The sequence below is a fragment of the Bos indicus genome, chromosome 1 (assembly GCF_029378745.1).
Source record: "Bos indicus isolate NIAB-ARS_2022 breed Sahiwal x Tharparkar chromosome 1, NIAB-ARS_B.indTharparkar_mat_pri_1.0, whole genome shotgun sequence".
In the NCBI taxonomy this organism is placed as follows: Eukaryota; Metazoa; Chordata; class Mammalia; order Artiodactyla; family Bovidae; genus Bos; species Bos indicus.
The window spans coordinates 150899313-150925077 of record NC_091760.1 but is presented as its reverse complement, the minus strand read 5'-3'; the positions used below and the strand labels follow the sequence as shown (position 1 = coordinate 150925077).

Here is a 25765-nt window from a genome sequence, read left to right as displayed (position 1 = left end):
GATATAAATAAAATGCACCATCCACAAGATACTTTTTGATATAGTGATGGAAAATGTTAGCACAAACTTTAAAACCTTGGGTACTATTCATAAAAATTTTTTTAAAGCTGTTCTTTTGCATGATATAGCAATAGCCATTAATAGCCATTGATTTCCCCCCATAGTCTGATGAATTATTTGGAATCCTTGATCTGTCCCAGTTTTTGATTACAATGGGAAAGATCAAGTTATCCAACAGCCAAAAACAAACTTAGAACAAATAAGCAAACTTTATTAATGGCTGGTTATGCTGAGATAAAAGTTATCAATATAGAATATTAGGCGTGGCATTTAGGTATGGCACAAAAATCCTGCCTTACTTCTTTCGAGCTAAGTAGAACCAGCCTAAGTATCTATTTTAAAGAGCTAGTGAACAAATACATGAGTACAGGCATCTGACAATGTAGCAGAACAGACTTACCTGCAAGAGGTACTAGGCTGCCATGCTGAGCCCCAGAGAACGCTCCGCATTTACAGACAGGGAAAAGCTGGGGTGAGGCCACACAGCATCTTATAATGCCTGCCTTGTGACTGAGATAAGTTACCCCTGCATTCCTTGGAAAAGATAATGTGAATGATTACAGGGTAACCACCTGGTTGGCATGATTTTCCACCTCAGTGGCATTTTAATAATAATAAAAAATTTCTCCCTTTAAAATGACACTGGTATACAGTGGTCTATGATTCATGCAGTAATCTTTGCTGTTGGAATAATGTTTTCTCAGCAGAGTTTCTAAAATAATCCTCTGGGCAAATCCCTTCAAGGAATCTGAAACTGTATCCATTAAAGGCTAACACCTGTTGAGGATACGGCTAATCTGTTGGGCTTTTTAGTTTTCCTCTTGCACTGTTAAAGTGTGCCATTTACTGCCTGCCCCTTGAAATGATCTTTTTTTTTTTTTCTCAGAAAAGGGGAGTCTCTTTTTCATTTTCCTTGCAAAGAATGGCCCTATGTTATCCAGAATTTATTTTTCTTGTTGAAGCCTATCCCACTAATTTGGGGACCAGTCTAGATGAAAAGTAGGCTTCCCTGGTGATTTAGACAGGAAAGAATCTGCCTGCAATACGGGAGACCCGGGTTCAATCCCTGGATCAGGAAGCTCCCCTGGAGAAGGGAATGGCAACCCACTCCAGTGTTCTTGCCTGGAGAACCCCATGGACAGAAGAACCTAAAGGGCCACAGTCCATGGGGTTGTAAAGAGTTAGACACGACTGAGTGGCTAACACTTAGATGAAAAGTACAGGATATAATTTAGTGTGGGCTTTATCAGACCCTCAGCAGCCCCTCTCAGGAATCAAGAGGAAAGCAACCACAGTGGAAGTTTGGAAACATAATGCCAGGCTGGCATGCCCAAGTGCCTAGTCAAGCTCAGAACATGGGCGCTGGCAAAGACAAACGTAGCTTACGGACAAGTAACTGCATGAGCTTAAAATAAAACAAAACTCTTAGGGGCAAGTGCATGCCATTCAACCCACTGAAGTGAAAACAGAAGCTTAAGTTTTCTTGTGCGCGTGCTACACAACTGTCCTGTGGCACAAATGAAGCTCCCAGCTCAGCCTTCTGCCAGAGGCTGGGAGACTTGGCCCTGTTGTTACAAAGGCAGGGCCACGACGCTTCTGTTTTAACCTCTCCTTCAAAGGGGCAGAGGCTAGGGATGAGCTGACTCTGTCTCCTCTCTCTCCCCAAAGCTCCTGTGCTACAGTTTTGCACAACTGTTGGAATCAATGACCCCAACGGCCATCTGAGGATGGGGGTCATATACGGGGGAAGAAAACCTAGATGGATGGGGATAAGGGCCTTGGGATCAGCCTCTCACTGTGGAAAAGAGTGGCTGGTGGACAGCACCCCAAGGCTAAACACCCACTCCCTCCCTCCCAACACCCCGTGCCCCCAGAACCGCATGCTACCTGGGGGCTCACTCGGCAGGCGGGTCAGATGGTGTCTTCTCCAAGGCAGGTGGATGGTCCTCACTCCCCTTCGCCCACCTGGCTACCATGGGACTCTGCTACTTCCTGAAAGAAAGAGGGCCACGTGGAGCTCACAGGTGTTTACTAAGAAACTGACCCAGTGAAACTGACCCTCAGCGTTCACCTTCCACCCCCGCACCCCCTGGCGATCTGGCAGGGTGCCCAGAATAGATCAAAGCTCAAGGAGTGTTTCAGGAATGAAACTGAAGCCCCAGCCACAATCCTCACTGTAGAATTCCCACCCTCTGGAGGGAGCTCAGTAGTAAAACACCCTGGAAAGAGTGGGTTAACTCACCCCCACAGAAGCCCACTATCAACTGGCCGGCAAACAGGGAGGCAGGAAGGGGAAGTGCAGAGGAAGTAAACAGTGAGAATTGGAAGGGAAGAGTCTAGAATATTTTTACCGCCTGTGGAAATGCATTATTACTGTTGAGTCATAGAACATTAGAGTTTAAAAGAATGTCAGAACCAAGGCATCTGACACACGGTTTTCAAATGAGGAGACCTGGGAGGTTGCAGTGACTTGTCTTGCCCATGGCAGAACGAACAAGCTCCAAAGTCTTTGGGAGCTAGACCAGCGTTCTTGTCAGCACACAAATCCCTCTTAAACCTCCGAAGTTTAATGCAATCTGTTCTGATGTCACCAGGCTCTTTGGCATTTTGGCATGCTCCTTTTCTGAAATAGTTTTTACTAAACTCTACTTATATATATATGGTAAGAATGGAAGATCAAAGAAATGAACTACTGTGAGCTGGAACACACCATCCCATCAAAGAGAAACCTACCTGTAAATGGACAGAGAGACCCTGACCAATTAGGAGAAATACATATGCAAACACTAAGCAAGAACAGAGTAAGGACGGAGCCAGAAATGGTCCAAATTGGGAAGTGTTAGTCACAGTCATATCTTACTGTGTGACTCCACGGACTGTAGACTCTGTCCATGGAATTCTCCTGGCAAGAATACTGGAGTGGATTGCCATTCTCTTCTCCAGCGGCTCTTCCTGACCCAGGGATCGAATTCAGGTCTCCCGCATTATGGGCAGATTCTTTACCATCTAAGCCATCAGGGAAGCCCAAAGTGGGAAGGATACAGAAAATAAAACGACAGTAATGAAGATTCAGGTGAGTGGCAAAAACACTAAAGCTTCAGATCACCAATTACAGTACTCATCATCATAAACAGATAACACTAGAGCCAGGGACCAGCCTCTCTCCTAGGTGCTTTTCATGTGTGGCCATAATTAGCCCTCAGAGCATCCCCATAAGGAGGAAACAGGGCCACAGAAAATCCAAGCTCTCAACAGCTGGCACTGGGCAGAAGGGTCCCTGTGAAGCCCCTGTGCCCACATTCTTGACCAGCCTGACGAAGACGCTCAGACCCTAAGTGCCTGAGAACTTCCTGGCAGGCTTGGCATTTTCGATTTGGTAGGTTTGGTGTGGAACCCCCAAAAACTGCAGGTCTGAAGAGTTCCCAGATGATGCTGCTGCTCCAGGAACACACTTTGAGAACCAACACACTGGATACAGAAATTGAATCGTTATCAACATCTTAACAGCTCTCCCCTCTTGGTGAATATCCTATCCCCAACTCGCCCTTAGAGTCCTGAAGTAACACTATTGCATATAGACGTAGAGAACATCTGCTTATTACTTTCCAGAAATTCCCAGTCTCCACCATCCTTATAAATAAAGGAAAGCCAGTGACCCAGTGGCCCACGGCTAAGTATTAATTCTTTAAAGGAGCAATAGGGCTCCCCTGGTGGTTCAGTGCCAACGAATCTGCTTGCCAATGCAGGAGACATGGATTCAATCCCTGATTAGGGAAGATCCTGCATGTCAGAGAGCAACTGAACCCAGCCACCACAAATAGACTGTGCCCTAGAGCCCAGGACCTGCAGCCACTGAAGGCCACGCACCGAGGGCCTGTTTCCACAGCAAGAGAAGCCGCCACAGTGAGGGGCCTGCATACCGCAACTCGAGAGTCACCTCCACTCTTCACAACTAGAGAAAAGCTTGCTCAGCAACAAAGACCCGCACAGCCAAAAGGAAGACAGATAAATAAATAAAATTATTTTTTTAAAGTAGCAATATATGGAGAATCTGATCAAAACTATAATACATTATCTATATTCATCATATAAATGTCATATACATATTGTGTTACAGAATATGTAAGCATTATATGCAATAAAATTTATGTTATATAACATTTACAGTAAACATGTTTATGTTTACTATACAATTTATGCTTATAATAAAATTTATGTTATATAATATTTACAGTAAACATACAGTAAACATTTATATTACATTAAATATTTAATGTAATATAAATAATGCTAGTAGAAATATTAGCCAACATTAAGCATAGGCAAGTCTTTCATTTCCACAATAGACTTTCACCCACAACTTTTACTAACTAAACTGTGTTTACAGAGTATTTGACTCTCAAAAATGGGATAATCGTGCTAACTTTCATGTAACACTTGGTTAGGAAAAGAAAATATGGTTTAAGAAGGGTTTTTTTTTCTCTTAGTACAACACTGAGAACTTCTAAGAATTTAGAACTCTTCTGAGTCAAATTTTGGAAGTTTTCAGTTTGTCCATCCTGGGAAAAAGTTCTGTGTTCCATGGTGGGCTAACAGAATGCATGCAGTTGCAGAAAACAATAATTTAAAAATGAGGAGACAGTCACTCCCTAAACCTGGAGCTTCTCAGTCACGCCTCCAGTGATATCATTCTACATACCTTCAAACGGGGTGGCGAGGCTTAAAGTAAAATTCAAATCCAACTACAACTTCCTGATTTCCAGACTAGAATTGGAATTTGAGGGACTCTGACTTGAGAACGCTGGCAAAACAGCTGCCTGTTTGTAAGAAAAGTTGCTTTAAAAGCTTTCTCAGGTGTCAAATATTTCTGACGAAGCAAACTTTTGATGATCTCTCTCTTTGCTACGAATCCGAAACACCTGGCTGATATTTTACTTGAAGGGTACATGGGTTTAAATATTAAGTGCTGAAATATGTTTTTTAAAAAGTGCTTGACAAGAATGTAGTTGGGGTTCACTGCACTCCAAAGGTTTAAACGTAATGGAAAATAAACTCAGCGAGGCTTAGCTATCCTGTCTTTGGGTCCTGTGACTGTGGTCACATAAACACGCGGGGGGGCCTTTGGCGCTGGCCTCCCGCCATCTTCCCCCCGCTCTTCCGAGCAGCCTCGGCCTCGCTCCAGCGGCTGCGCCTCCTTCTCTGAATCCGCTTCTTGGCTTCCTCCGCGTCAGCTGAGGGCACGGATGGCTTTGCCCAGGTGGCCTCAGAACTGGGCGTGCTCATTAACGACAACAAGGTGCCCCGAGTGGCCCCTCAACAGGTTCCCAAGGGTGCCCCTTTGGTTGTTATCTGCCGGGGAAATGACGCTTTCCTCCTGCAAACCCTTCTGAGGACTAAGGGTGGCTGGGAGGACTGGCAAGTTTGAGAGGCTATGCCGTTGGACATTCTCCTCCATGAGGAATATGAGGATCTGGTTAAGGTTACGGCAAATTCACCACCCGGTGTCCTGTATCTTAATGAGCTGTCTTTGAAGAGAGGAACTTGGAGCCTCATTGGGGGAGCCACGGTCGCTTTTCCTTGTGGTGGTTGTGGCTTCCAGTCTCTGGGGGGCCCATCGTCAGTCTATGAGCCTCCTTACCCGAGGCGGTTCTGCTGGGGGATGTGTGTTCATCCTCTGGGTCAGATGTGGTCACGTGACTGCTTCGGCCAATGGCGTGTCCGCTGCGGGGACCCAAGTCTCACCTGAACGGAGTGAGGGTGGCTCAGTTCTGGTTCTGCCCCTGCTCTCAGGGGAGGCTCGGAGTGGACCGTTTCTTCCTCTTGACAGCGATGGGGACTGGGGTGGGGAGAAGTGAGCTGCAGCTGAACTCAGGCTGACTCGTAACACGGGAAAGAAAAGAGTCCCGTGACCTTGTTGAGTTCTTGGACTTGTCTGATACTGTAAGTGTTAGTCGCTCAGTAGTGCCCGACTCTTTGCGAACCCATGGACTGCAGCCCACCAGGCTCCTCTGTCCATGAGATTTTTCCAGGCAAGGATACTGGAATGGGTCGCCATTTCCTTCTCCAGGGGATCTTCCCAACCCGGGGATCAAACCCAGGTCTCCTGCAGTGCAGGCAGAATCTTTACAGACTGGGCTACAAGGGAAGCCCCTTGTCTGATAATGAGACACAACCTGGTGAAAGTCTGACTGCAGCGATACTCTTAGTACATATTTTTGTATTTCAGGACTAAGTGTCTGATCTAAAAGGTACTGTATTTAAAGAAAACAGGTGAAGTCTTGAAACAGCCCTCAGTGTGAACTTCAAATGTTGGTCTATGGCTAAACACCGAATAGGAAAAGAATATTTATACTACCATGTGTAAAATAGATAGCTGGTGAGAAGTTGCTATATAACACAGGGAGCCCAGCCTGGCACTCTGCGATGACCTAGATGGGTGATGCAGGGTGGGAGGGATGCTCAAGAGGGAGGGGACACGTGTACTTATGGCTGATTTTCATTGTAGTAATGCAGAGACCAGCACAGCATGGTGATTTTCCTCCAATTAAAAAATAAAGAAAAGAAATATAAACCTCTTAAGATTTCAACAAGAAGAAAGATTTGCCTGATCCTGAAGGACAGCATAGAAAAAGTGAATAATTTTTCTCTTTCCAATAGTTTGACATTGTGACTTAAATTTCTCAGGATAAGGCGATTTTTCAGGGTAAGATGTAAGAGCCTCAGATCCTGTTGTTCTTATTTCTGTGGCGCAAGAAGCCAGTGTTTAAGGATCATGTAGCACCATGATCTGTGATGCCCAGCATACCAGACCTTATGTCATTAGTAGCCTTCATGTGGGCTGGGCGCTGCTTAAAAAGGGACTGGGCCCTTTTCAAACCCTGGTGGCTCCGATGGTAAAGAATGTGCCTGCAATATGGGAGACCCAGGTTCGATCCCTGGGTTGGGAAGATCCCCTGGAGAAGGAAATGACAACCCACTTCACTATTCTTGCCTGGAGAATTCCATGGACAGAGGAGCCTGGCAGGGTATAGTCCATGGGGTCGCAAGAGTCAGACATGACTGAATAACTAACATACACACACACAGTATTTTATTTAATCCTTCTCTTTACCTTGTGAAGAAAGTGTTTTCTCGATTTTCTAAATGAGGAAACTAAACTGAGAGATTCAATCATTTATACGCGTTCATAAAAGTTAAAGGACCCTGTTGGCAAGCCAGACCTGTCTTCACACCTGTGCTCCTGTCTAACCAAAACTAACTGTCCTCAAAACTAACTCATAGTAGACATCTCTCACTGTTGAGCAATTCTGTGCAGCACATTGTAAAATGAGTTCTGGCTCATTACATGTTAGTAGTCCTTAGAGAACAACAGCTATAATTGATTTATTGCTTATCCTGTGCACACCTTATCTAAGGGGCCGTGTATTAACTCTCACTTAGATTCAGAAAGGATTAATGCCATTATTCCAGGCGTCCAGGTAAAGAACAGATCCAGCACAAGGTCTGTTTGAGTCTGTAATCCTCATTTCTCACCTCTGTAACATGAGTTCTAGAACTTCAGCGAGCATCAGAATCACCCGGAGGCCTTAAAATACACATGGCTCTGCCCAGGAGGTTTAGAGTGCTCAGTCACTCAGTCGTGTCTGACTTTGTGACTCTATGGACTGCAGCCCTCCAAGCTTGTCTGCCCATGGAATTTCCCAGGCAAAAATACTGGAGTGGATTGCCATTTCCTCCTCCATGGGATCTTTCTGACCCAGGGATAAAACCCGTGTCTCTTGCATCTCCTGCCTTGGCAGGCAGACTCTTTACCATTGAGCCATCTGGGAAGCCCCTCGGATTAGAGGAGAGCCTAGAAATCTGCATTTCTAATGAGCTCCCAGGTGATGCTGAGGCTGCTCATCTAGAGACGATACTTTGAGATTAGAGTTATATAGAATCTGTGGGAAATTCACAAGCACATAAACTAGGTTACCTAAAAGTTCAGTCCTGTTGCTTTCAAGCAAAGGAGTGGGCCCTTGGGTGTGCGAAGGAATAGCAAGTTAAAGGGGCCAAGAATACAAATATATGATAGCTGTTGGGTGGCATTTTCAGTTAGCCAGAAAAGGGCCTCCTAGGGTTTAGAAGTTCAGATGAATTGTCTTGAGGGGGACAATGAGAATTTGGGGGGAAATGCAAGTAACTGTTTTAAAATTTCTCCAAGTTTTCTTTCTAGGATGATGGATACCATCTTACAGTAGACTTGAGGATTCACAAGCTAAGAACACCAGAGGCTGGAGGAAAGATCCTGGAGCTTAGGACTGAGAGCTGAAGCTAGAAGGGCCTTAGCAGTCCTCTTGCTCAGGCTTCCCCTAAGTGTGTGGCTCAGATGGTAAAGAATCCACCTTCAACGCAGGAGACATAGGTTCGATCCCTGGGAAGATCCCCTGGAGAAGGGAATAGCTACCCACTCCAGTATTCTTGCCTAGAGAATCCCATGGACAGAGGAACCTGGCGGGCTACTGTCCATGGGGTCAAAAAAATCAGACAGGACTAAGCGACTAACATAGATAACTGGTAGAGGTGCTCCACAAATAAAGTGACTTGCCTTGCATCCCGAACCCTCAAGTACCCCACTGTCTCTACCTACTGTAGACTCACACTGCACATCTGTTTAGTACAGGGTCTGAGAATTCTATAGCAAAGAAACACGCTTAACCCTCTAAATCCTCCACTTGGCCAACATTTGAGAGCACCCTAAGGAGGGCTGATCTGGTTTAAACTTTGCACTTTGTATCCAGGGAAAAAGAGGATCACAAAGGTTGAGTGATTTATTCAAGGTCATTGAGTCAGTGGCAGAAGTAGGGCTGGAAACAAGGCTTTGTGAGTCTTAGTCCATTTGATGGGGGGATGTCTAGCTCTCATTGTGGACATGAAATATCCTGAGATGAGCTATCCATCACCCTGGACCCTGAAGACAGGGCAGCATATAAAAGAAGGCCAGAAGCACCAGCATCACTTAGAAATGTTCATCAGAAGTGCCAGCTAAAGTGGTCCTCTGCTTGGGCCACTGAATCAGAACCAGTGTCTTAAAAACACCCGACTTCCGAAAGGATTATGTGGCTGGAGGTTCTCGCTTGGAGAACTGGCAAAGTCTTTTGTGCCTTATTGTATGTTGGAAAAGCATCAAGTACTGCTTTAAAGACAAATCCCACATTTGACATTGCATGTGGGTCTCTAATGATCCAATTTGCCTCTGTGGTCAAATATTTAGCCTTTTTCCTATGTTTCCATTCCATTATTATTGTTTCAAATTCCATAAGTAACTAAAAAATCCTTTTCCATCTCTCCATGCGGTTTGCATAGTTATGCTCTTTGCCCCTCAATGTAGGCTCTTCTAAATTTTTTTTTTTTAATTCTGTAGAATATCAAGCTTTCTCTGGATAAAGACAGGTTTAAACAGATACTGAGTTCACTAGCAGACTCATTTTCCATTTTCCATGGCAAAGAATCCGAGCCCTGGAATAAGGTATCATTTGCTGAATATTTTTCTAAAGACAGTTTAATTTCAGGCCCTTTATTTTGGGAGAGAGCTGGCTAACCCAAATAAAACATTATACATCTGTCTGTTGTTACGAGTGACCAACTTCAGCTGAACATCATTACTTACTAACAGTTAACTTTCCTATAGAGTAAAAATGTGCAGCAGCTAAAAAGCAAATGGAAATTTCCTTTGGTTTACCACCCTTGATCTCTCCATGCTCCGACATGTGAAGAACTTGGGTAATAAGCATATACTCCCCTCTAATCACAGCATGGTTTGGACATGCATTGTTGTAAGATGACTGGCAAAACAGGAAAATTTATGTCTGAGGGGAAAAAAAAACAAGGCCAACTGGATTGCACTAGACGCCCTAATGCACTGCTTCCAACTTTGTCTTTAGGGAAGAGATTTAAGTAGCCCGCGGAATCTTACTTTCTATTCTTGTCTGGATTCATTCAAATGTGCCACAGGGGAGATGGCTCCAAACTTGAGATAAAGAGGTGAAAATATAGAGTGTTCGGGTGTGTCTGATCATAACTGGTAACCTGGAAATAATTCAGGACAGCAGGTACTGGTTTTTTTTCAGATGATACTTGTAGAGAAACAAATATTGTATTTAGTGTATTCTATTCAATGAAACTTCAAACTGGGTATCGTCATAGCTCTAAAAGAGGACGAAAAAAATGGAAAGCAAGAAAGCAAGTTTGTTTTCTCAAGCCCCCATCTCTGGCCTTCAAAAGTTGCTTGAGGCTAGATCACTGCACTTATACATTGCATCAGTATATAATTTGAAATATTCAGACTGACTTTTCCCTAAAATGTCTCACTCACTAAGACGTCGAACCCACCGCCTTTAACAATAACAATTTTTCTTTGTCTCACATTTATAATATATTTTTTACTATGACGAAGGCACAGATTTACAGAAAGAGTGTGTGTGCGTGTGTGTGTGTGTGTGTGTGTGTGTGTGTGTGTATTCTCAGCCACTCAGTCATGTCCAATTCTTTGCAACCTGTGAACTGTAGCCCACTAGGCTCCTCTGTCAAGTAGATTCTCCAGGCAAGAATACTGGAGTGGGTTGCCATTTCCTACTTCAGGGGATCTTCCTGACCCAGGGATCAAACCCATGTCTCCTGCATCTCCTATGTTGCAAGTGGATTCTTTTACCAATGAGTCACTGCTGATAAAAAGAGTATCGTATTATAAATATATGTACTGAATTTCAGCTGGCTTGTTTTTCTGGCTTCATGTTGACTACTTTCTTCTGTTCAAAATAAATTTGGACTTCTTGGCCTTGAACAATTAATGATTAATGGGTTTTGGTGTGATTCCCCTGGACGCAAGAGTGAAATTCTCCTCGGTCATTTCTATGCTCTTCATTGTCATGATTGAAATCTCATCCCAGACAAAGGAAATTATGACTATTCCTTGATTTAGAACCAAGGAGTTATTTAACAATAGAATGAGTGTCAAAGGTTTTGAAATTCAGTTTCACTGTCAGTCTAAACTTTGACCACATTTCTCTGATATAGAAAATGAATTATCATGAGATCTCAAGGAGACACAGTCAAAACTAAAATTCTTGGATGGTGGTCAAGGTACTTTAAGGTCTGGCAATATTTCTGAGTTGTCCACTTTTCCCAAAGTTGAAAATATAGGTGTTTGTGATCACTGAGTAATAATAAGAAAATTTCAGACTTCAAAATATTAATAGCATCACATTTAGTCTGAGATCTTTGGCAGTTAACTAACCTCCATCAGTCAACAGAGTAAGAAAACACATTCTAATCATCTGTTGGGGAATATTGGCCCAATTTTAGTGTTTTTAGGGTTGCCAGATAGGATATGAGATGGTGAGTTAAAACTGAATTTCAAATGGACAACAAATGATTTTTAGTTTAAGTATGTCATTCAGTACTTGATAAATATTTATTCTCAAAATTAGGCATTGTTTATTTGAAATCCACATATATGTACCATATAGATAGAGTCAAAAGGAGTCCTATATTTTTATTTGCTAAACCTGGGAACCCTAGGTTAGAGCAGACCAATGTTCTAGAGAAGCTCAGAAAGTAAAAAAAAAAAAAAAAAAAAACTCAGACAAGGTTCAAAGCACAGACAACTTTCTTAGAAGAAGAGCAACCCATACTTTCCCAGTACTAGGAGTCCTGGAAACAACTCAGACGTTAATGGGAGGAAAGCTTTATCATGTGTGATGCACCAGAAGGTGTCAGGAAGTCCAGTCAATCTAGTAAGCTGGCCTCATTTTTAATATTTCAGCTCGGGGATTCTTTTAAAAATGCCTTTTATTGAAGTATAGTTGATTTGCAATGTTGTGTTAATTCCTGCTGTGTAGCAAAGTGACTCAGTTATACAGATGCTTATATTCTTTTTCATATACTTTTCTACTATGGTTTATCACTACGGTTCCCTGTGCTATACAGTCGGATCTTATAGATATGTTGTTAATCCATTCTGTGTATAATAGTTTGCATCTGGTAACCCCAAACTCCCACTTCATTCCTCCCCCTCCCTCATGGCAACCACGAGTCTGTTTTCTACATGGCTCAGGGATTTCTGGGATAAGGCAGTGGCACCCCACTCCAGTACTCTTGCCTGGAAAATCCCATGGACAGAGGAGCCTGGTAGGTTGCAGTCCATGGGGTCGAGAAGAGTCGGACACGGCTGAGCGACTTCACTTTCACTTTTCACTTTCATGCACTGGAGAAGGAAATGGCAACCCACTCCAGTGTTCTTGCCTGGAGAATCCCAGAGACGGGGGATCCTGGTGGGCTGCCGTCTACGGGGTCACACAGAGTTGGACACGACTGACGTGACTTAGCAGCAGCAGCAGCAGGGATTTTTTAACCATTTTTGCATTATAGTCCTTTTTGGCAGACAGGTAAGACCTAAGACTGCCATCTCAGAATGTGTTTAAATACATAAAAATAAAACAAGTATGACTACAAAAGACATCAATTATTTTAAAAACAAAGTTGCGCTTCTTTTGCAAGTATTAATTAGGAAGAGCTCACCATATTGAAGGGCTTCCCTGGTAGTTCAGCTGGTAAAGAATCTGCCTGCAAATCAGGGGACCCAGGTTGGATTCCTGGGTCCGGAAAATCTACTGGAGAAGGGAATAGGCTACCCACTCCGGTATTCTTGGGCTTCCCTGGTGGCTCAACTGGTAAAGAATCTATCTGCAATGTGGGAGACCTGGGTTCGATCCCTGGGTTAGGAAAATGCCCTGGAGAAGAGAAAGGCTACCCACTCCAGAATTCTCACCTGGAGAATTCCATAGAAAGGGTGGTGAGCTGAAATGTTATTTCAAGATCTCTGAAGCAACTTTGTGTTGAAATACCGTGACTTCCACTATAATGAAATCACACTTGGGACTAAAATGATGGTGGTGTGTTACACATTCATAGTAAAAAAAAAAAATAAAAGTCTAGATTTTAGCTACAGGTGATATTCCCCTGCCCTACCTCATCTGTCCCCACCATCCCAGGTCACAGACATGCTTGATTCTACCCCTCATTTCTCCAGGTTTCATGGACCTGGGTGTAAACCTTGCTGTGGGTGAGACAGTAATTCTGATAATGTCAATAATGTCACATCTGATAATGTTAACATCTGATCATGTCAGTTGGGCCAACCTATTGAATCCTTCTTGATTAATTTCCTGTAAACACTCTCTTGCCATTGATAATGACTAGCCTTTCAGATGGAGAAGGCAATGGCACCCCACTCCAGTACTCTTGCCTGGAAAATCCCATGGATGGAGGAGCCTTGAAGGCTGCAGTCCATGGGGTAGCTAAGAGTCAGACACGACTGAGTGACTTCACTTTCCCTTTTTACTTTCTTGCATCCGAGAAGGAAATGGCAACTCACTCCAGTGTTCTTGCCTGGAGAATCCCAGGGACGGGGGAGCCTGGTGGGCTGCCGTCTATGGGATCACACAGAGTCGGACACGACTGAAGTGAGTTAGCAGTAGCGGTAGCAGCAGCCTTTCAGATAGATAACTTCCCTGGTAGCTCAGGCAGTAAAGAATCTGCCTGCAATGCAGAAGACCCAGGTTTGATCCTGAGTCAAGAAGATCCCTTGGAAGAGGGAATGGCAACCCACTCCAGTAGTCTCGTCAGGAGAATCCCATGGACAGAGGAGCCTGGCAGGACACAGTCCATGGGGTTGCAAAAGAGTCAGACACAACTGAGTGACTAACACTTTTTTTCACTTTCTTCTTTTTTCAGATAGATTCTATTTCTTTTGGAAGAAGAATTGGGATATTTCACAGCTGAAATCACCGTGGACTCCTTTTCTGGTAAGACATCTCTGTGGGCGCTAGCATTGGCAGTGACCATTCCTTTGGTGCTCACATCATTGGAGCAAGCATACCCCCCACAGAGACAGTCCAACATCCCCTCCTCTGGAACTCACGGCTGATTTCTCAGGACTGGAAAGGTGAATTTTTGCTAACCAAACACTATTTGGTTGCATGCAACTATATGCTAGCATGATTTCATCATAACTCTTACCAGGAAAAAAGAAAGCTTACTTATCTGGAGAGTATTGTAGACAATAGACACCTTCATAAATCCTCCAGCAGCCTCTACTGCTAACAGGATAGATCTTGATCACCTTCACAAAGCAGAAAGCTCTTCTAAGCCCTGGCTGTCTATCCTCTTCAGCTTTGTTGCCTCCAGAATGTAGCCTGAGTATGTACTTGCCTTTTCCTGACCGCTCAGTGCATTCGTGGCTCCATGACCAGCAGCTGCCCCTTCCTAAGGGCACTTGTCCTGCTCTCTCCTTCTCTGTCAAATTCTACCTGTTCTTCAAATGGCAGGTTGATTATTACCTCCTCTGTACTTAAAATAAATAAATAAACCCTTCTTCAGAGGCAGCGTCGTGTAAAGGTTAAGAGGACAGGGTCCTACGTCCACCCTGCTCTATTTTAAAATGCCCAACCAACAAAGACCCACCATACAGCTCAGGGAACTCTCCTCAGTGGTGTGTGGCAGGCTGGATGGGAGGGGAGTTTGGAGGAGAATGGGCACATGTGCAGGTATGACTGAGTCCCTTTGCTGTTTACCTGAAACTATAACAATAATGTTAACCGACTGCATCCCAATACAAAACAAAAAGCTTTAAAGAGGAGAAAAAAAATCATATAAAAGAGGATAGGGTCCTGTTTCTGCTAAAAGTTGCTGTGTGACTTCCAACAACTTAATTAAACCCTCTGAAATTCAGTTTCCTCCTCTGCACAGCAGTGCTAATAATCATGCTGATTTATGCTAGGGTGGTGTGAGGTTAAACATAAAAAGCACCTTAAAGCTCCACCTGTTCACACTCGTGATGATATGAGTTAGCTGTTACTGTCATATGCTTGCAATGAACAAAACACACAAAATGTGACTTACCCAGAGACAATTTACCACCGAGGACAGAGTTCTTGTAAGTCAATAGAAATCCTTTTCCCCCAAATAGTAACATTTACAAATAAACAATTTCAAATAAACGCACTGGAAGCTATTTCAACAGTTATTCATTCATTCGGTCACCAAGAGTGTATGAAGCACCTCCTACGTGCAGCACTGTGGAGGGGCCTGGAGATCCAGCAGGCAAAAAGACTGACTCGCTGCTTGCTTTCATGGAGTGTCCAACAGAGCAGGGGAAGAAAGTACTAAATAAGTCATTAGAATAGAACATGGGGTGTACAACATGTCCTAGCACGGGGTTCCAGGAAGACTTCTTTGGGGGAGGTGGCATTAAGGTGGAGACATCAAGAAGGATGAGCACTTGGCAGGTTAGCAGGCAGGCTGGGAGAAGGATGAGTGTTCGGGCAGAGGGCCACTTGGCATTTGCCAAGGCTTGGAGTTTTCACCTTCCAGGAAGTGAGTTGGGGAGAGTGGAGGGGGTGTGGGAAGGAGCTTAGGGCTGAACCACTCCATGCAGGGCTTGGTGGGCCCCACTGAGGACCATCAGCATCTTCCTAGGTGAACGAGAAACATCTCCGGGTTTCCTTCGAGGAAGAGAAAGGATTGGACTTGCTTTCCAAAATCATCAAGAGGCAAGCATAGATGCTGGAAGTCTGGTTATCAGGCGCTTTCTATAAACCAAGCTAAAATCACTGATGTGTGTGTGGACAAGCATGGTGTCAGTGGACCAAGAGGAGCCAGGAGCTCAGAGTCACACACTCCAGGTAGAAGCAATATGCATCTCTGACAGCTGGGTGCTGGGGGGTGAGCGGAGAGGTGGATGAGGTCTCAGAGATGACTCCTGACATGAGAAAGAGATGGATTGGGTGTGGGCGAGCTGCGGATGCAGAGGACACAGGATCTTCACCTGTAGCTAAAAACCACTCCTGCATTATCAGATACCCACATTGTTAGAAGGTTTTGATATTGATCAATGTGGAGCTCACTCTGGTACAAAATCTCAGTACAGAAACAGGATCCTGATCTGGAGGTGAGGTTCGAGGGGGTGCACTAGGGTAGGCTCCGATGAGAACTGGGGTCTGAGCTGATGGACCTGATGATGCCCAACAGAGAGGGCTGGGCAGGATGGATGCCTCTATTGTTTAAGTCTACAAATAGAGTGAGACATGGAAATGGATGAGCTTCTCCTAGACCTAGGGTGTGAAAGAAGCAGCCCCAGACTGAGGCGTGAGCAGCCCAGGGGCCAGGCAGAGTGGAAGGCCTTGGCAAACCAGACCAAGAAGGACTCAGGGATCCAAGAAACACAGCTTACTGATCAAATAATCAGAGATTTTAAAAGATGTGTCAACATACTATATCCACAAGTGTGCAGAGATAAATGGCTTTGTACACAGCCTCAGATTGAGTCATTTGGCATAGCTTTTTTCTGGCAACAACTTGACCGTGCATAACCAAAGTTTAAAATTACTTATTTTTAATCTTTGACCCAGTCAATTTACTTCTAAGAATTAATAAAGTATGCATCAGGATTATGTACAAGCGTGCTCTCTACATTAGTTATAATACTGAAACCTCCAAGCCAACCTGGATTATCAGTAACATGGACCCGATTTTAAATTTATAAAATATTTATAAGCTGAAATACTATGTAGTCTTTAAAAGTCATGACAAAATGCTAACCACGTTAAATTTTAGAAAAGCATTTAGCTGAAAGGACAGGATAAGTGCTCTACTTTTCTCTTTCTTTAGATAAGATTAAAATGTTAACAAACAGCAGTTAATCTCTTCAAAGGAAAACAAAATTAGGAAGGTCTTTTTTAAACCAGACTTTCCATTTTTATGCAGCTAATCTGAAAATTCAATTTTCCTAACCCAGACCATTCCCAAACATTCCAGATTTTACTGTAAATGAGAAGTACTCACCGTGCTGTGCTGAGAAACTTTCCACACGCTGTCGTGGCCAAACCATACGAAATCATTTACTCTCAGAGTTGTTTCGAATGTGCAAACCCAAGAGCCTACTGTTCAGTAAGTGCACTGGGTTATTATTACACATCAATTTAAATCACTTCATTTAAATGACTGAGTTAGAAGACTTTGTCCTTCACCCAAGAGGAATGCTGATGAAGCAGGTTTCCTGCCTGATGCTTTTGCTCAGGAAGGTCCCTTTACCTCAGACTCCTTCTCTGTGCCCTGTGTCTGGCAAACTCCTATGCATTCCTTGAAGCCCAGCTCAAATGTCACCTCCTCCAGCTTTCGGAGGGAGTTCCTCTTACTCCCCTCTTCTGCCTTTTGCAAGTTGTCCACACCTGATGGCAATACTTATGTGTTGCCATAATGATCTGTTTTAAAGCTTCTTTTTCTCCTTAAACCAGGTTCTGTGGCATGGGTGGGCAATTTGTCTTTTAATCCCAATGTCAACACGAGACTTGCCACATGGGAAGGACTCACTGTGTGAGGAAGGAAGAGGATGGGCAGAGACGATGTTCAAGTGACCTCAGAACCATCCAGATTTAATAACTGATGTAATTCATCAGTTATGTTCTAGGTCACAGGGAACCTCACCAAAGCAAGGTACGTTGGAGAACAGGGGAGACCAAATATATTATTGACTTGAATGACTGAACTAGAAGTAAAGATTTAGACTTCCTATTTTGACTCATAGTGCAAAGAATATCCTACAACATCTTACCTTGAAGAGAGAAAAGAGTTTTTCATTTCTCAACTGATGAAATTGATGAGCGCTAAATACAAATGTGTGAAACATGTGGTGGCTCAGATGGTAAAGAATCTGCCCACAGTGCAGAAGACCTGGGTTTGATCCCTGGGTTGGGAAGATCCCCTGGCGAAGGAAATGGCAACCCACTCCAGGATTCTTGCCTGAAGAATCCCATGGACAGGAGAGCCTGGCAGGCTATCGTCCATGGGACTGCAAAGAGTCAGGAACGACTGAGTAGCTAACACTTTAACACTTCCACTTCACAAACATGAATGCATATGCTGGGCATATGGGTTTACCTATGGGAGGCATAAATATATTCAAATTTAGCCCCACAGATTATTTTCTGTGCGTGCTTTGTGCTCCCTGCAGCACCCTGACAAAGTGTTCTAAGATTCCCTTCAGCTCTGTGTTTCCTTCCTTAGAACAGGGGTCTCCAAAGTATTATACCCCAGTAACCTAAAAGGGTACATTAAGAAAGCAATCAAATTATTCAAATTTAGCTTCTACTTTATCCTTTGAAATGTTTGTATCTTGTGCATACTTTAACTCATACATTATATATTCATAAGAACAAAAAATTTATATACTTTACATGTGTGTCCCAAAGTGTTCATGAGTGTGTGTGTGTGTGATTGTGCATTTTTGAATCCATTGCCTTGTGTGCTAGGTCACTTCAGTTGTGCCCAACTCTTTATGACCGTATGGACTGTAGCCCACCAGGCTCCTCTGTCCATAGGATTCCCCAGGCAAGAAGACTGGAGTGGATTGCCATGCCCTCCTTCAGGGGAACTTCCCGACCCAGAGATGGAACTGAATCTATGTCTCCTGCATGGGCAGGTGAGTCTTTACCACTGGCACCACCTGGGGAGCCCCATCCATTGCTTTAGACCAGTGCATATTAAACTGTAATGTGCGGGCAGATATCCTAGGGGTCATGTTAAAATGCAGATTCTCATTTAGAAGGTCTGGACTGAGGTCTAGAATTGGCATGTCCAGTAAGCTCCCGGGTGATGTGCTGCTGAGGCTGGAGGCAGCTACACCTGGAGTGGCAGCCCGACTTTTGCAACCCCAGGGCCTCCTCTGAACTACACAGCACAGAACACGGATGGTGGTGCCGGCACTGTTTTCTGGTGGCTCCCACGGGGAGCCGTGGCTAGCGTCGCTTGAGAGCAGAGGAGAGACAATAACTCATTCTAAGCAGAGGAAGCTCAGGGCCACAAAGGCTGATCTAGGAGAAAGGGGCCTCCGAGAAGCATGCTGGCACATGGCTTTTCAGTTCAATTCAGTCGCTCAGTCATGTCTGACTCTTTGCAACCCTGTGAACTGCAGCACGCTGGCTCATGACTACCTACTGGAGAAAGTTCAGGCACTAGCTGACTTCATTAAAAAAAAAAAAAAAAAAGCACTGTTTAAAATCACCATCAGTTTTATAAAACAGTCCTGGGGTCAGCATTTCTTGCTCAGTGTTTGGCTTCTATGTGACAACTTCCTTTATGAGAAACATAGCTGGAAACCAAGGTCTTGACCACTTCTGATGGTCAAAGACCCTGGGGTGCTAACTTACGTGGCAGAGTGCTGAGTCTGGAGTTTCTGGCTAATCAGGGCCACCTCCATATACCCTCACTCAGGGTATCAACCCTGATATTGAGTCAGCGTGTTACAGACATTCTCCATCCAAAAGAAGAAGAGAAAAATGACACAGATACACATATAGTCCGCTGGTGAATATTTGTGAGTGAATATACACACTCATAGGCTTCCCAGGTAAGTGGTGAAGAATCCACCTGCCAATGCAGGAGACATAATAAAGACAGGCTCAATCCCTGAGTTGAGATTATCCCCTGGAGGAGGAACTGGCAACCCACTCCAGCATTCCTGCTTGGAGAATCTCATGGACAGAGGAGCCTGGCAGGTACAGTCCCTAGGGTTGCAAAGAGTCAGACATGACTGCACAGCTGAGCACGAATGCATACACAGTCTCACACACATGCATACACATTATTGATAAATAAATTGATTCCCCTAGTTCGCAAAGTCTACCCAGCAATTCATGTTTGGGTGTCCCATACAGTTTTATTAAGACTACTTCAGTCTAATATGAACCATATGCCTTAGTTTGATTTCTGAGCTGGTTTACTATGCAAAAGTGGTTATAAATACATTTTCGAATATCTAACATCTTCTCCACTGTGTAACTTGTGTCCACAAAAAGGTTATGTATCAATGAATTAGAGATGCTTCTTCTGACGAGGTCTGCCGTCCATACAAACATAAGGCATCCTAACAGGACTCAGCCTCTGACCACATCAACACAATAGAGTACATGTTCAAGATTAACCATGAAAATGGAGACGTGAGGATGAAGAGCACGTGCCAAGGGGCCTTTATGTTGTCCACTTGAGATGAGTTGGGCCCTAAATTCAGACCTACTTGGCCAATTCTTAATATTTTACTCTGAACCTATCTTCAGTCCTGTTTCAGCTGAGAGAGCCAATTTTGAGAGCTGACATTTTAAGGGGCCCTGGTTGAAAGACCCGGGCATGGCCCTCTTGTTTGTTCTGGCTGACATCTTTTGTTTCCTCTTAATTATTGGAAATAAAAGTCATGAAATGAAAAAGGCCAAACCACCTCTCTTTGGGATGTGGGGAGAGACAAGGAGGATACCTTGTATCACAAAGCCAAATGGCTCATGCAACTTGATATTAAAAAAAAAAAAAAAGCAACCCAATCAAATAATGGGCAGAAAACCTAAATAGACATTTCTCAAAAGAAGACATACAGAGCAACAAGGACATGAAAAGATGTTCAACATCACTAATTATCAGAGAAACACAAATCAAAACTACATGAGGTATCACCTCACACTGGTCAGAATGGCCATCCTCACAAAATCTACAAACAAATGCTGGAGAGGGTGTGGGGGAAAGGGAGCCTTCTTGCACTGTTGGTGGGGATGCAGATTGGTACAGCCATTATGGAGAACAGTGTGGAGTTTCCTTAAAACACTAAAACTAGAACTATCATGTGGCCCAGCAATCCGACTGCTGGGCACATACCCAGGCAAGTCCATAATTCAGAAAAGATGCATGCACTCCAGTGTTCATTGCAGTTCTGTTTGCAATAGCTGGGACATGGACACAACCAAAATGTCCATCAGCAGAGGAATGGATAAAGAAGATATGGTGTGTGTGTGTGTGTGTGTATGTATGTATGTATATGATGGAATATTACTTAGCCGTAAAAAGGAATGGAACTGGGTCATGGATGGAGAGACATGGATGGACCTAGAGCCTGTCATACAGAGTGAAGTAAGTCAGAAAGAGAAAAAAAATATATAAAGTCGCTTATATGTGGAATCTGAAAAAAGTGGTATAGATGAATGCAGAGTTCCAAAGAAGAACAAGGAGGGATAACAAAGCCTTCTTAAGTAAACAATGCAAAGAAATAGAGGAAAACAATAAAATGGGAAAGACTAGAGAACTCTTCAAGAAAATTAGAGATACCAAGGGAACATTTCATGCAAAGTTGGGCACAATAAAGGACAGAAATGGTATGGACCTAACGGAAGCAGAAAAGATTAAGAAGAGGTGGAAAGAATACACAGAAGCACTGTATAGAAAAGTCTTAATGACTCAGATAACCACAATGGTGTGGTCACTCACCTAAAGCCAGATATCCTGGACTGTGAACTCAAGTAGGCCTTAGGAAGCATTACTACAAACAAAGCTAGTGGAAGTGATGGAATTCCAGCAGAGCTATTTCAAATTCTAAAAGATGATGCTGTTGAAGTGTTGCACTCAATATGCCAGCAAAATTGGAAAACTCAGCAGTGGCCAAAGGACTGGAAAAGGTCAGTTTTCATTCCGATCCCAAAGAAGGGCAATGCCAAAGAAAGTTCAAAGTACCGTACAGTTGCTCTCATTTCACATGCTAGCAGGGTAATGCTCAAAATCCTTCAAGCTAGGCTTCAACAGTATGTGAATCAAGAACTTACAGATATACAAGCTGGATTTAGAAAAGGCAGAGGAACCAGAGATCAAATTGCCAACATCCGTTGGATCATAGAAAACACAAGGGAATTTCAGAAAAACATCTACTTCTGCTTCAATGACTCCACTAAAGCCTTTGACTGTGTGGATCACAGCAAATGGTGGAAAATTCTTAAAGAGATGGGAATACCAGACCACCTAACCTAACTCCTGCAAAACCTGTATGCAGGTCAAGAAGCAACAATTAGAACTGGACGTGGAACAACAGACTGGTTCCAAATTGGGAAAGGAGTATGTCAAGGCTGTATATTGTCACCCTGTTTATTTAACTTATATGCATCATGCAAAATGCTGGGCTGGATGAAGCACAAGCTGGAATCAAGATTGCCGGGAGACGTATCTCTAACCTCACATACACAGGTGACACCACCTTAAAGGCAGAAAGTGAAGAAGAACAAAGAGGAAAAGGAACTCTGGGCTGTGGATAGGTATGTCCTATCTGATTAGTAGCAGCATTAGATTGGAAAACAGATGCACACAGGCAACTCTGCTTGACGTTATGTGGCAGCCTGGATAGGAGGGGAATTTGGGCCAAAATGTTGAGTCTCTTTGCTGAAACTGTGACAACAATTGTTTGTTAATCAGCTATACCCCAAAACCAAATAAAAAGGTTTTTTAAAGATACATAAAATTAACACAGTTTTGTGAGCTGCAGTCCAGGGGGGTCTCAAAGAGTTGAACACGACTGAGCGACCGAACCGATCTGAGTTCAGTTCGGTCATACAACTGATACGAGTTGTATTCCAATGAGCTTTTACAAAAAAAAAAAAAAAAAATATATATATATATATATATATATATATATATATATATATGAGAGAGAGAGAGAGAAATAATTCAGTTCAGTTCAGTCGAAATTTGGATATATATCCTTCTAGAGGCTTTTTAATAAAATGTAATTATACAAAAAAAAAAAGAGAGAGAGAGAGAAGGTGCCCAATAAATAGAAAGTGCTTTGAATCATCCCCAAAACATTCCCCACCACTTCTGGTCCATGGAAAGATTATCCTCCACGAAATCAGTCCCTGGTGCCCAAAAGGTTGGGGACTGCTAATGTACAAAGCATAGCCTCAGCTCCTGACCTTGTGAACAGGGCATAGGAAACCTTAGCCTTGACACCAGCTGGTCCGCAGTCTGCTCCCTGCTGAATGGCTTTCTGTCGTCCCCATGGGTTGGTCCTCTACTGACAGAGTCAATGCATTGGGGGCCACCTGCTGAAAGCCCCCTTCCTTCTGCTTTCTCATATGTATTTATTTATAAATTAAATTTTTTAATTGGAAGATAATTGCTTTACAATGTCTTGTTGCTTTCTGCTGTACAACAATGCGAATCAGCCAGAATTATATATATATATATATATATATATATATATATATATATATATACACTTGTTCTCTGTGGAGCCTCCCTCCCCCACACCTCCATCCTCTCCCAGGTCATCCCAGAGCACCAGCCTGGGCTCCCTGTGCTGCACAGCAGGTCCCCAGTAGCTACTTATTGTACACATGGTATATATGTCACCGCTACTCTCTCTATTCATCCCATCTTCTCTTTCCCCTGCTGTGTCCACAAGTCCGATCTCTAAGTATGACAACGGAACCCTCCTGCACTGTTGGTGGGAATGTAAATCCATACAGGCACTATGGAGAAGGGAACAGAGATGGCTTCAAAAACTAGGAATAAAACTACCATATGACCCAACAACCCCACTGCTGGGCATATACCCGGAGAAAACCGCAATTCAAAAAGATGCATTCATCCCACTATTCATTCAGTTCAGTTCAATTCAGTTCAGTTCAGTCGCTCAATTGTGTCCGACTCTTTGCGACCCCATGAATTGCAGCACGCCAGGCCTCCCTGTCCATCACCAACTCTCCGAGTTCACTCAAACTCATGTCCATTGAGTCGGTGATGCCATCCAGCCATCTCATCCTCTGTCATCCCCTTCTCCTCCTGCCCCCAATCCCTCCCACCAGCAGAGTCTTTTCCAATGAGTCAACTCTTCGCATGAGGTGGCCAAAGTACTGGACGTTCAGCTTTAGCATCATTCCTTCCAAAGAACACCCAGGACCAATCTCCTTTAGAAGGGACTGGTTGGATCTCCTTGCAGTCCAAGGGACTCTCAAGAGTCTTCTCCAACACCACAGTTCAAAAGCATCAATTCTTCGGTGCTCAACCTTCTTCACAGTCCAACTCTCACATCCATACATGACCACTGGAAAAACCATAGCATTGACTAGACGGACCTTTGTTGGCAAAGTAATGTCTCTGCTTTTGAATATGCTATCTAGGTTGGTCATAACTTTCCTTCCAAGGAGTAAACGTCTTTTAATTTCATGGCTGCAGTCACCATCTGCAGTGATTTTGGAGCCCAAAAAAATAGTCTGACACTGTTTCCCCATCTGTTCATTGCAGCACTATTAATAAGTCGTATCTTTTTTTTTTTTTTTTTAGCATTGCTGCTTCTAGGTAGGTGCTTTCCCTACCTGTTCTCACGGGTTAGGTGCTTTCTTTGTGGTTTTGTCTCCCCGAGTATTTATCTCAGTGTAGTGGAACTGCTTACTTGTACATGTTTAATTCTGGAAAAGGGAATGGCAACCCACTCCAATATTCTTGCTTGGAGAATTCCATGGACAGAGGAGCCTGGCTGGCTATCACTGGGGCCCCAGCGTCAGACAGGAAATCTAATTAGGACTTCACAGGTGGCACTAACACTAAAGAACCCGCCTGCAGTGCGGGAAATGTAAGAGACTCAGGTTCAATCCCTGGGTTGGGAAGATCCCCTGGAGAAGGGCATGGCAACCCATTCCAGTATTCTTGCCTGGAGAATCCCAGGGACAGAGAAGCCTGGTGGGCTACGGTCCGTGTGGTCACAAAGAGTCAGACACGACTGAAGCCACTTAGCATGGACCCATGCATATGTCTAGTTGCAATAATAATTATCAAACTAATAGCTACCAGTAGCAGAGAACAGACATGTCACCAGTTCATTTACTTGAACTTCTGAGCAACTCTGGTAAAACACTGGTCAAAATAAGTAAATGGAGACTCTAGTAAGTTAGAGAGTTTGCCTAAGGTCACATAACTGGTTAGAACTGGCGACAACATCCAGATCCTGGTCTGTAACTCAAAAGCCAGCTGGCTATCCATCACACCCCACTGCCTCTCACTAGAATGTGAGCTATCATATGTTACCTGATTTATGCCGGTGCTTAGGTTCTGGCAGGGGCTTAGTGTTTTCGAATGTATGAATGAGTGAATGCATGAATGACAACAAAGCGAGCTTGGAATCTTCAAGTTCTGGAAAAGCAGCTTGGGGTCTCCAAAAAAAAAAAAAAAAGCTCCTATCTATCAGTTGAATTGATGAGCTAAGTGGAGGGAAAATTACTTTGCCTCAGTCCCTTATTGTGCAGTCCAGTGTTTACCGTTGGAAGACACGGATGGTTCTGTGCCTACAGAGTCAGTGCTCCTAAGCTGCACTGCACCGCCCTGCCCGCAGCCTCACCTGGAAGTGCTCCTCACCCTGTGTTGTTTACTTCCGGCGTCTGCCTCCCCGTCCCTCTCCTCCATGGCCGCACGTTGTGCCTTTTTATCTCCTGAGTGAGCCCTCTTTCCCCCTCCTGCTCCCCTGCCCTTTCACGGCTTCCCCCTCCTCAGCAGCCTGCTGGGTCCTCCTGACGCCTCTCCACGCTGCCTCCCATTCAGAGCCAGGATCTCCCTAACCGCAACCATAACCTTGCAACAAGTAGAACGTGTCCAAGTCAGGGCCCCATGCCAGTTCTCAGGTGGGTCTTTGGGTCTCACATGTTAAAGTCTATAATCTGTTTTCCCAGTGTCTGAATCTTCCAGCTACCAGTCACATTTCTGGATGTTCCCTCCATGGTCCAGGCTTTGACAATGATGAGTGACTTTCCCTTCTTCCCACCTGATACGACACCCCACCGTTTTACAGCTGCTTTTGCTCCCAATGTCCCTC

General features: G+C 43.9%; 1 protein-coding gene across 4 annotated transcripts in view; it reads right to left on the bottom strand.

Annotated features, from left to right (window-relative positions):
• KCNJ15 (potassium inwardly rectifying channel subfamily J member 15) overlaps positions 1-25765 on the bottom strand; it is a 57701-nt gene that overhangs the window by 3987 nt on the left and 27949 nt on the right. For 2 of the 4 annotated variants that reach the window (XM_019964215.2, XM_070796879.1), the window contains exon 2: positions 1948-2052. The gene's annotated coding sequence lies outside the window, so the exon portion shown is untranslated. Of the gene's footprint in view, positions 1-460; positions 594-1947; positions 2053-4759; positions 6050-25765 lie in introns of those variants that run through there. The other 2 variants (XM_070796882.1, XM_070796886.1) reach the window with 2 other exon arrangements.